A 12,051-nucleotide genomic window follows, 5' to 3' on the forward strand; every position below is an offset into this window, starting at 1 on the left:
CTCTCCCTGATGTTGGGCCAGTCCCAGACATGGTGTCCGCTGTGCTGCTGCTGGACGCCTCTCTGCTGCATCCCCTCCAGCTGAGCGCCCTCTCCCTGATGTTGGGCCAGTCCCAGACATGGTGTCCATTGTGCTGCTGCTGGACGCCTCTCTGCTGCATCCCCTACAGCTGAGCTCCCTCTCCCTGATGTTGGGCCAGTTCCAGACACGGCGATGGCGCTCCCTGTCCTTCCACGGACCCTGCCAGACATTCTCTATGCATAATATTACATAAGGTGGGAAGTGTGCTGCTTTTTGCTGTCAATAATATGTGTGTGCGGACAGACAGAATATAACAAGGGCTTTAATCCTTGTTTTATTTATTTTTAAACCTACAGAAAAGAAAAAGAAAACAAGAACTGTGCACACACAGCACAAATACTCAATACAGGAATAGAGCAGTCAAATGAGTGAATGCGTGCCTGCCTGTACTATGTACAGTAAAGTAACTGCACACTGGCACTGTACACTGTCACTGACTACACTGAGTGACTACAAATAACTTCAGTAGATCAATTCACCGGCTGGTTAGCTTCATTTATTTATTTTTTTTGTAACTGACAGAAAAGAAAAATAACAAAAAATGCGCAGATGGCACAAATACTCAATACAGTAGAGCAGTGGAAGGAGTGAACACGTGCCTGCCTGCACTACGTACAGTAAAATAAATGCACACTGGCACAGTACAATGTCACTGACTACACTACTTAAGTGTAGAGTGACTACAACTAACTTCAGTTGATCACTGGCTGGCTGGCTAGCTAAATATAAGTATCAAATAAAGTAATAGAGCTAAGAGCACTAAAATCAGTGATCCTTCCTCTGCCTGCAGCCCTGCACTAAGCTGCACAGCACTCAGTACACTGTCTGTCACCACTACACTGACTAGAATTGAAGTAAATCACAGGCTGCCTAGCTAAATACAAGTATCAACTACAGTAAGAGAACAATGACATGAGTGAAAATGCCTGGAGATGCTCTCAGAGCCACAGTCTTGCAAGGATGGTGCTCTCAACATGGCCGCCGCTTTATATACTGGAGGGGAGACCCGCGTGTATCAAAAAAGGGCGCCTGGAAAAAAGGGCGCGGGGTATAGCCGAAATTGTAAGTTTTAATGCAAAACCATATTTATCTTTTAAGGGGTTGTAAACGAAAATTTAGTTCTAAATAGGTTAAATAAACGGAAATGAAATGGCAAAATACCGTCTATAACAACAAACGAATTCTGAAAAGAAACGTCAAATATCGTCTATAACAAAAACGATATTTAGACTTGTATTAAGCATAGCAATGCAATGGTAGGTTTTACAGATATTTGACTGTAATTATACCTAACTGTAGGCTTACACAGATCTCTCCCTATCCCTAACCCCTAGACCCCTCTTTATTTAAATATTTATAATTTAATAAATTGTATATATTACATATATTGTGCTGTAACTATACCTAACCCTACTCTCACACAGAGCCCTTCCTGTACCTATCCCTAACCCCTAGACCCCCCTGGTGGCGCCTAACCCTAAGACCCCCCTGGTGGTGCCTAACCCTAAGACCCGCCTGGTGGTGCCTAACCCTAAGACCCGCCTGGTGGTGCCTAACCCTAAGACCCCCCTGGTGGTGCCTAACCCTAAGACCCCCCCTGGTGGTGCCTAACCCCTAGACTCCCCTGGTGGTGCCTAACCCTAAGACCCCCCTGGTGGTGTCTAACCCTAAGACCCCCCTGGTGGTGCCTAACCCTAAGACCCCCCTGGTGGTGCCTAACCCTAAGACCCCCCTGATTGCGTATATTATACTGTAACTATACCTAACCTTCCCTGTACCTATCCCTAACCCCTAGACCCCCCTGGTAATGCCTAAACCTAACCATCCCCACCACACAAACACCCTAAACACTTATAAACAATAATATATTTAATCCTTAAAATACTTCTCTACAACTAACATGAATAAAATAATTTATATATTTGTAATAGAATAAATAGCCTTAAAATAGCCTTAAAATCACGTATACATTAATATTATAAATAGAGAAAAGTATATATAAATATATAAAATACAATAGATAGCCTTACAAGCATTAGAAATCTTAAAATAACAGTAATATTAAAAGCGATATTTTAGTAACTATAATCAACGCATTATGAGTGTAAAAACAAAGTTAATACCAAAAGCGATGTATTTCTAATACAATAAGGTTGAAACCGGTATTTACGCATTATACATATGAAAACTAATTTTTAAATGATCAAAGAAGTGTAAACGAAAATTTAGTTGTTATACTTTTGTAAGCAAAATTTTTAAACTAAATAATAAGTAAAAACTGATATAAGCGAAATTTAAAAACGAAAAAATAAGTATAACACAAACTCAAAACGAACTTGTAAACGATATTTGTTATAAACCTTATTCTGTAAACAAAAACTTTTGTTAACACGATCCCTGTAACCGCTATTTCTCGGGCACCCTTTTTTCCTGTCGGGCGCCGAATAGCCGATATTTTGCATTGCAGTCTATGGCGGCGGCCTTTTTGTCCACTATCCCTGTGCCCCCTTTTTTACCAGCCCGGGGGAGAGCCTTCCCTCCTATGATTGGTTGGCTAGGGCCTACGCGGGGGGCCTCTGATTGGCCTAGTGACATTATTTCCTCCAGTCACGGATTTGATGTCGTGATCACGGCCGTATCACGGCAAAAACCACTTACCAATGGCCGAATCCATGAATGAAACCCAGGATCACTGAACGATCACAGATTCGGATAACGATGTTGAATAGTGAAAAAATACTGGTGAATCATGGCTATGCCGTAATCACGGATTGTATCCAGGCTCCACTGTCAGCTTCTGCACCAGGCTATTGTGGGCAACAGTGACCAAAGCCTTTGCAAAGTCCAAGTACACTACATCTACAGCTTTCTTAATACTAATAGGCCATAGGAATTCCATGCCAGCAATTCTGGATATAAAGGAAACATTTCCATATTCTATGCCTGACATTGCGCATTGGGGAATCAGCTGCTTCCTTGTGAGAGGCCTGAAGCTGCTGGCTGAAAGTTAATTAACCTAATAAAGATCCCAGTCTACAGGTGAGCTTCTCCCAGTCATTGTATTACCGGCTTTTCAGGTCACAAAGGAATGATTTGCATATTCCCTTACTTACTAGAGAAGATCTATACGGAAGAGAGTTATGCTAATAATGGGAAAATTCCACATGACCCCAGCTAACTCAGCGCACAGGTGTCATTTGCATGCAGAATTACAAGATTTACATCTCATTAATTGATACTTTCATTCATTTGGGGAAATAGCTTTGTGTTCATGTAAATCTGAATACTTGCAAAGGATTTCTGCAACCATATTAGATCATCCCTCTAGAATTGTACAAGGGCATGGACCTCCTCCTATTGTTTCTTATTTTGCTCTAATTTCTCATATGAATGTGTACCAACTTTAGAGATCTCTAAAACCACACATTAACTATGGAGGTATTTATTCTTGTATTACCGGATGTCATGACTGTACAGCGTCTTGTCTACTCAATATTTGCTTTGTACTCTGTACAGCGCTAAGGAAGATGTTGGTGCTATATAAATACAAAAATATAATCAATCACTCCATGTCCCCTGTCCCCCCATTCACCCATATCACTCCATGTCCTCTGTCCCTCCCCCATACATACATATCACTCCATGTCCTCTGTCCCTCCCCCATACATACATATCACTCCATGTCCTCTGTCCCTCCCCCATACATACATATCACTCCATGTCCTCTGTCCCCCCCATACATACATATCACTCCATGTCCTCTGTCCCTCCCCCATACATACATATCACTCCATGTCCTCTGTCCCTCCCCCATACATACATATCACTCCATGTCCCCTGTCCCTCCCCCATACATACATATCACTCCATGTCCTCTGTCCCCCCATACACCCATATTACTCCATGTCCTCTGTCCCTCCCCCATACATACATATCACTCCATGTCCTCTGTCCCCCCCATACATACATATCACTCCATGTCCTCTGTCCCTCCCCCATACATACATATCACTCCATGTCCTCTGTCCCTCCCCCATACATACATATCACTCCATGTCCCCTGTCCCTCCCCCATACATACATATCACTCCATGTCCTCTGTCCCCCCATACACCCATATTACTCCATGTCCTCTGTCCCTCCCCCATACATATCACTCCATGTCCTCTGTCCCCCATACACCCATATCACTCCATGTCCTCTGTCCCCCATACACCCATATCACTCCATGTCCTCTGTCCCTCCCCCATACATATCACTCCATGTCCTCTGTCCCCCATACACCCATATCACTCCATGTCCTCTGTCCCCCCATACACCCATATCACTCCATATCCTCTGTCCCCCCATACACACATATCACTCCATGTCCTCTGTCCCCCCATACACACATATCACTCCATGTCCTCTGTCCCCCCCATACACACATATCACTCCATGTCCTCTGTCCCCCCATACACCCATATCACTCCATGTCCTCTGTCCCCCCATACACACATATCACTCCATGTCCTCTGTCCCCCCCCATACATACATATCACTCCATGTCCTCTGTCCCCTCCCCCCCCCCATACATACATATCACTCCATGTCCCCTGTCCCTCCCCCATACATACATATCACTCCATGTCCTCTGTCCCCCCATACACCCATACAATAGTCTTTCCACCATCCCTGTCCACCCCTTTGCCTGATATTACAATAAATGATAACAACACGTCTATAACATCAGTTCCCAAAGCACGGTGCCTGGGGGTAATATTTGATTCTTCTCTCTCATTTACTCCTCACATTAACTCCCTAACCAGCTCCTGCCATTTCCAACTGAAAAACATAGCAGCACGTATCCGACCTTTTCTCTCCCATGACACAACCAAAATGTTAGTACATGCTCTTATTATATCTCGATTGAACTATTGCAATATATTGCTTGGTGGACTTCCAACTAACCGACTATCACCGCTCAATTCTGTACTGAACTCTGCTGCTCGACTCATTCATCTCTCCTCTCGCTCTTCCATCCTCTGCTGACCCTCTCTGTCAAGCTCTTCACTGGCTACCAATTACCCAGAGGATTCAGTTCAAACTCTTAACCATAACCTACAAAGCTCTCCACAATCTCTCTCCCCTGTACATCTCCTCACTAGTCTCCAGATACCAACCCAACCGCAATCTCAGATCTGCACACGAGCTTCTTCTATCCTCTTCTACAATTACCTCCTCACATTCACATGTACAAGACTTCTCACGTGCCTCACCCCTCCTCTGGAATGCCCTTCCACAACACATCCGCCACTCTCCCACCTTTGAAATCTTTAAACGCTCCCTCAAAACCCACCTTTTCCGACAAGCATATTCTCTAGCTTAGGCCATGCACCCACTAAATAACCTAATTACGCACTGCCTGTACATATACTGTATACTTCCCCACCTCTTGTTTCCACCCCATTACTTCAGATTGTAAGCTCGCAAGGGCAGGGCTCTCACCCTTTTGTGTCATGGAATGTTATTAATTCAATTGCTTGCACACTGTTAGAAATTTATACATTTTAGTCATCCTGTTAAATCAAATTGTAATCAGCAGTGCTGTATCTTGTATCAGTGTTCATATTTCCATGTATATCATTGTCTGTATCATTATGTATCCCTTGTTTGTTTTCTTACATTGTACAGCGCCACGGAATATGTTGGCGCTTTATAAATAAATAAATAATAATAATAATAATAATTACTCCATGTCCTCTGTCCCTCCCCCATACATATCACTCCATGTCCTCTGTTTCCGCATACACCCATATCACTCCATGTCCTCTGTCCCCCCCATACATACATATCACTCCATGTCCTCTGTCCCTCCCCCATACATACATATCACTCCATGTCCTCTGCCCCTCCCCCATACGTACATATCACTCGATGTCCTCTGTCCCTCCCATACACACATATCACTCCATGTCCTCTGTCCCCCCCATACATACATATCACTCCATGTCCTCTGTCCCTCCCCCATACATACATATCACTCCATGTCCTCTGTCCCCTCCCCCCCATACATACATATCACTCCATGTCCCCTGTCCCTCCCCCATACATACATATCACTCCATGTCCTCTGTCCCTCCCCCATACATACATATCACTCCATGTCCTCTGTCCCCTCCCCCCCCATACATACATATCACTCCATGTCCCCTGTCCCTCCCCCATACACCCATATCACTCCATGTCCTCTGTCCCTCCCCTATACATACATATCACTCCATGTCCTCTGTCCCCCCATACATACATATCACTCCATGTCCCCTGTCCCCTTCCCCCCATACATACATATCACTCCATGTCCTCTGTCCCCCCCATACATACATATCACTCCATGTCCTCTGTCCCCCCATACAGCCATATCACTCCATGTCCTCTGTCCCCCCATACATCCATAACACTCCATGTCCTCTGTCTCCCCATACACCCATATCACTCCATGTCCTCTGTCCCCCCATACATCCATATCACTCCATGTCCTCTGTCCCTCCCCCATACATACATATCACTCCATGTCCTCTGTCCCTCCCCCATACATACATATCACTCCATATCCTCTGCCCCCATACACCCACATCACTCCATGTCCTCTGTCCCCCCCATACATACATATCACTTCATGTCCTCTGTCCCCCCATACACCCATATCACTCCATGTCCTCTGTCCCCCCATACACCCATATCTCTCCATGTCCTCTGTCCCCCCATACACACATATCACTCCATGTCCTCTGTCCCTCCCCCATACATACATATCACTCCATGTCCCCTGTCCCTCTCCCATACATACATATCACTCCATGTCCTCTTTCCCTCCCCCATACATACATATCACTCCATGTCCTCTGTCCCCCCATACACCCATATCACTCCATGTCCTCTGTCCCCCCATACATACGTATCACTCCATGTCCTCTGTCCCCCCATACACCCATATCACTCCATGTCCTCTGTCCCCCCATACATACATATCACTCCATGTCCCCTGTCACCCCATACACCCATATCACTCCATGTCCTCTGTCCCTCCCCCATAAATACATATCACTCCATGTCCTCTGTCCCCCCATACATACATATCACTCCATGTCCCCTGTCACCCCATACACCCATATCACTCCATGTCCTCTGTCCCTCCCCCATAAATACATATCACTCCATGTCCTCTGTCCCTCCCCCATACATACAAATCACTCCATGTCCTCTGTCCCCCCATACACCCATATCACTCCATGTCCTCTGCCCCCCCTGTAGGTTGATACATGAGCTATCATTTCACTGCAAAGTAATAAAATTCCTATGGTAACTTTAAAATCAGTTTTCTCAAAAGCTACAATGTGTTTTTGATGAAAACATTTCCCCTTGTCACCGCTGTTCCCCATATCATACCCTGTACATTTGGTGAGTCTTGTATGTATGGGGGCTTTGCCATTAACCCCTAAATTCAGTGGCATACCTAGGGCATTTGACACCCGATGCTGGGTATTAAAAAGACCCCCCCCCCCCCCGCCATAAAAGAAAAAACACAGCAAATGTGGCATGCTAAACGTGACACGGCGGGTAATGCCAGGTGTAGGCTCCCCCCCCCCCCCCCCCTAAAGTTGGCCTCAGTATAGTATAGTGGCCCCAGTATAGCTAACAAAAAAATGGGTGTGGTTATAAAATGGGCATGGTAATGACCGTATGAGGGCGGAGCTAACTAATTTATCCTCTTGAGGACCATGGGCTTAAACCCCCCTAGTGACCAGGCTATTTTGTTAAAAATTGGTCGCTGCAGCTTTAAGGCCAAGCTGCAGGGCCGCACAACACAGCACATAAGTGATTCCCTCCTCCTTTTGTCCCCACCAACAGAGCTCTCTGCTGGTGGGGTCTGATCGCCCCTGCAGTGTTTGTTTGTTTTTATATAAATAGTTTTGTTATTTTTTTTTTATTAAATGTGTGTATTTTTTCTTTTTTTTCCCCCTCCGTCCCTCCCACCCCCCAGGCAGCCAATAATGGCGAACGGCTGTCTTAGGCTTCAGCCTATGAGAGCCGATCGCTCTCTTGTCCCCAGTACAGCGCTGCTGCAGATCGCAGCGCTGTACAGTACAATTAAGCGGCGGTTTTGCCGTTACAGTCTCCCGAGCGGCGATCGCCGCTCGGAGACTGAAGGCGGAGCTCCGCCCATCAAGCAGGAAATGCGCCCGCAGCCTGCGCGCGATCTCCTGCAAATGTAAGCCCCAGGACTTTACGCCAATCGGCGTTAGGCGGTCCTGGGGCTGCCGCCACGGCCACGCCCATTGACGCGGTCGGCAACTGGTAAAGTGAACCCAGGATAAGAGTGATATGGATGCTGCCATATTTATTTCCTTTTACACAATAGGCAGCCCTTCTGATCTATTTGGCTGCAGTAGTGAACTGAATTACACCAGAAACAAGCATGCAGCTAAACTTGTCAGTTCTGACAATATTGTCAGAAACCCCTGACCTGCTGCATGCTTGTTCAGGGTCTATGGTTGAAAGATTTAGATGCAGAGGACCAGCACGGCAGCCAGGCAACTGGCATTGCTTAAAAGGAGATTAATATGGCAGCCCAATATTATTCTCACCTCCAGTTCCCTTTAAAAGTGCAACGCAAAGACAGTGGGCCTTTCCCAAGAAAATTCACATAATTGTTCAGGTTTTCTCAAGAAAATACACGTAATGTGAGCAGATTTGACCAGAAAATAGTTCAATCATGTCGGCAGATTTGACCAAAAAACACGTTCAATCATGTCGGCAAATTTGCCCAGAAAATACAGTGGCTTGCAAAAGTATTTGGCCCCCTTGAAGTTTTCCACATTTTGTCTAATTACTGCCATAAACATGAATCAATTGTATTGGAATTCCAGGTGAAAGACCAATACAAAGTGGTGTACACATGAGAAGTGGTGTTCACGAGAGAAAATCATACATGATTCCAAAATTTTTTCACAAATAATAACTGCACAGTGGGGTGTGCATAATTATTCAGCCCCCTTTGGTCTGAGTGCAGTCAGTTGCCCATAGACATTGCCTGATGAGTGCTAATGACTAAATAGAGTGCACCGGTGTGTAATCTAATGTCAGTAAAAATACAGCTGCTCTGTGATGGCCTCAGAGGTTGTCTAAGAGAATATTGGTAGAAACAACACCATGAAGTCCAAAGAGCACACCAGACAGGTCAGGAATAAAGTTATTGAGAAATTTAAAGCAAGCTTAGGCTACAAAAAGATTTCCAAAGCCTTGAACATCCCACGGAGCACTGTTCAAGCGATCATTCAGAAATGGAAGGAGTATGGCACAACTGTAAACCTACCAAGACAAGGTCGTCTACCTAAACTCACAGGCCGAACAAGGAGAGCGCTGATCAGAAATGCAGTCAAGAGGCCCACGGTGACACTGGACGAGCTTCAGAGATTTACAGCTCAGGTGGGGAATCTGTCCATAGGACAACTATTAGTCGTGCACTGCACAAAGTTGGCCTTTATGGAAGAGAGGCAAGAAGAAAGCCATTGTTAACAGAAAAGCATAAGAAGTCCAGTTTGCAGTTCACCACAAGCCATGTGGGGGACACAGCAAAATGTGGAAGAAGGTGCTCTGGTCAGATGAGAACAAAATTGAACTTTTTGGCCAAAATGCAAAACGCTGTGTGTGGCAGAAAACTAACACTACACCTCACTCTGAACACACCATCCCCCTGTCAAATATGGTGAAGGCAGCATCATGCTCTGGGGGTGCTTCTCTTCAGCAGGGACAGGGAAGCTGTTCAGAGTTGATGGGAAGATGGATGGAGCCAAATACAGGGCAATCTTGGAAGAAAACCTCTTGGAGCCTGCAAAAGACTTGAGACTGGGGCGGAGGTTCACCTTCCAGCAGGACAACAACCCTAAACATGAAGCCAGGGCAACAATGGAATGGTTTAAAACAAAACGGCAAGATCTGAAAACTGCTGTTCACAAACGCTGTCCATCTGATCTGACTGAGCGAGAGCTGTTTTGTAAAGAAGAATGGCCAATGATTTCAGTCTCTAGATGTGCAAAGCTGGTAGAGACATACCCTAAAAGACTGGCAGCTGTAATTGCAGCAAAAGGTGGTTCTACAAAGTATTGACTCAGGAGGCTGAATAATTACGCACACCCCACTTTGCAGTTATTTATTTGTAAAAAAATGTTTGGAATCATGTATGATTTTCGTTCCACTTCTCACGTGTACACCACTTTGTATTGGCCTTTCACGTGGAATTCCAATAAAATTGATTCATGTTTGTGGCAGTAATGTGACAAAATGTTGAAAACTTCAAGGGGGCCGAATACTTTTGCAAGCCACTGAACGTGCAATCATGTTGGCAGATTTGACCAGAAAATACATGCAATCATGTGGAAGATTTGACCAGAAAACACTTCAATCATGTAGCAGACCTGGCCAGAAAAGTCGATACACTTGCTAATATAAATTAAATAAAAATGTACTCACCTGAAGCAGCAGCAGACCTCCTGTCCCGGCCTCCATCCGGCGCGCAGCTCCCACAATCCTCTGCAGCCAGCCAGCAGCTGAAACTCCAGTGCTGAGAGCAGGGCTACGGGAAAATGGAGCCCGAAGCCCTGCACTGCAGACTCAAAGTCTCCAGAGCAGGGCTTCAGATGCCATTTTACTGTAGCCCTGCTCTGCCGCTGTCGGAGCTGCGGGCTGCTGCTGTCAGTGAACTGACACAGCGTCTATTAGACGCCGAAAGTCAGTTCACACTGGGGGGTGCTTGGAGAATTTTAGGGGGTGCTTCAGCACCCAAAGCACCCCCCTGGCACTGCCACTGCCCCAGTATAGCTAGTATAGTTGCCCCAGTATAGTATAATTGCCCCAGTACAGTATAATTGCCCCAGTATAGTATACAGTAGTATAATTGCCCCAGTATAGTATAGTGGCCCCAGTATAGTATGATTGCCCCAGTATAGTATAGTGGCCCCAGTATAGTATGATTGCCCCAGTATAGAATAATTGCCCCAGTATAGTGGCCCCAGTATACTATAGTGGCCCCAGTATACTATAGTTGCCCCCGGTATGGGGGAAGCTTGGAAGGTGGGGTGGTGGGGAGGAGGGCCAGACCCCCCACCTCCCTCACCTGGGTCCCTTCCTTCTGGCACTTCCCCCCTCCTAATTAGCAGCAGCTTAGCAAAGCGGGCAGGAAGGACCTACTCACCTGCTTCCGGGCGATGGCGCACAGCGTCATCCTCACGTGACACTGGTCTCCGACTTCTCTTTCACTCCCTGTGCTTCCGCCAATCAGGAAGCGCAGTGAATGGTGGAGAAGGCGGAGACCAGTGTCACATGACGATGACGCTATGCGCCATCACCTGTAACGCAGGAAGGAAGTAAGTCCTCTCGGCCCGCTCCTGCCCGCTGCTGCTAATTAGGAGCTGGGGGAAGCGCCAGAAGGAGGGGACCCAGGTGAGGGAGGTGGGGGGGTCTGTCCCCCCTCCCCGCTGATTTCCCCACCACCCCTCCTTTTTGTGCTGCTTCCCCCTCCTGTCCTGCACAGGCCTCTGTGGGAGGCCTTGATGACACCCCCTGGGGCGCCCAACACCCGGAGCGGGGCGCCCCATGCCGCCCTATTGTAGGAATTCATTGCAAGGAAGGAATACCCAGACTGCAGTGGAGTTAATAAAAAAAGGCATCTGTGAAACTTTGACTAAGGGCCTATCTTGAGCCCGATACGCGTCAGTTTAATTCTGTGGATGTCGATGTCCTTGTATGTGAGCTTTTTTTAGGAACGCTACTGTAGTCTGCAGATCCCTTCCTTGCAGCATAGTTTGATTTAGCACACCGGGATCCTGCAGCAGTGAGTGTGTTAATGGAGGTTTCAGAGCGTTTGGATTTTCGACTTGTTTGTTGCTATAACCCCTAAATTTTCCAGCCTTTGACTTCAATGTTAAATGT

Source organism: Hyperolius riggenbachi, chromosome 3 (genome assembly GCF_040937935.1).
Source record: "Hyperolius riggenbachi isolate aHypRig1 chromosome 3, aHypRig1.pri, whole genome shotgun sequence".
Lineage (NCBI taxonomy): Eukaryota > Metazoa > Chordata > Amphibia > Anura > Hyperoliidae > Hyperolius > Hyperolius riggenbachi.